A 1,421-nucleotide genomic window follows, 5' to 3' on the forward strand; every position below is an offset into this window, starting at 1 on the left:
TTAGATAAAAATTATGCCATTATGTTTTATTAACCTTTATGATTAATTCAATGGAGATATTTGCTCAATATATATGTTATCTACATTAATTATATGCCAATATTTTTAGGAAAGAGTTAAAAGGGGAGATATATAAATATATATAATATTACTGTTATATAGGAAGCAGATATAAATTGTTACATTCTTTTTTATTATATTATACAACTTAAAATTATAGTATCATGTTACTATTAATTGTAGATATTTGCTATAATTATATCAAATTTAATTATGACTCTAAATAAATAAAATATATAACAATCAATATTTTTTTATATTCAATATTTACTGTAAATATAAAAAGTAAAACAATTAATGAATAAAAATAGGAGTAGAAAATAAAACATATTAATTAAAATTTAATTTATTAAATAACTAATTTTGTGTTGATACAATATAATTTCATAAAGATATTATGAATCACAACCTTTTTATACCATAAAAAAATACTATATGTAATTTTTAGTAGTATAAAAATAATTATAAAAATTAATTATTGATATTGATATCAATCACAATTTATCATTGATAACCTAATCCTTTATAAAAAGTAATTATTAATATTGATAATCTATCACAATTTATTATTGATATCCTAATCCTTTTTAAAATATGTTTTACTTTTTAAAATACAATGCATATATAGTGTAGATTTTTTCTATTATTATTATTATTATTATTATTATTATTATTGTTATTATTATTTTCCACACAATGGCAGAAAACAAATTCGCACCAAATGTTTATTATACCTTCCTTTTACCCTCAATAAGAATTGAAAAATTAGGGCAGAAATCAGGATGTTCCCTCACTTAATCATATAAAATCAACTCAAATTTAAATAATTTATATAACGATAATCTTATTTATTGTTAATTTGTTATAAATATTGAATTAAATAAGTTATTATTAAATTTTATTTGAAATTAAATAAAAATAAAATTGGAAACACTTTTTTATTTGGATTTTAGGATTTAACAGATGTCATACTCAAATATAAATAGTAATTTTAGAATTTTGATTCCAATATATTAAAACTACTTCTGTAATTCTTTTTTCATAAAAATTACGATTCAGGTCTATAAAAAAATTTTAGTTGAAAAAGATTAAAAAATTACAAAAATTAAACTCTTTTGCTCTCAAATTAAAGTATGTATTCAACTTTTTTTTTCAATGATTTAACAGATGAAATTGAAGATTCTTAAAATTTCAATCATAATTACTTAGTAAAAAATATTTACCTAAATTGACAAAAGGCTTTTAACATGAATTTTTTTTATAATTTTAACATGAAATATGATAATTTCAATCACAGTTGTTAGAAGAATCGAACTAGCCTGTTGGACTGGAAAATTGAAAAACCAATTATTAAGCCGATT

This window comes from Arachis duranensis, chromosome 6 (assembly GCF_000817695.3).
Source record: "Arachis duranensis cultivar V14167 chromosome 6, aradu.V14167.gnm2.J7QH, whole genome shotgun sequence".
NCBI lineage: Eukaryota > Viridiplantae > Streptophyta > Magnoliopsida > Fabales > Fabaceae > Arachis > Arachis duranensis.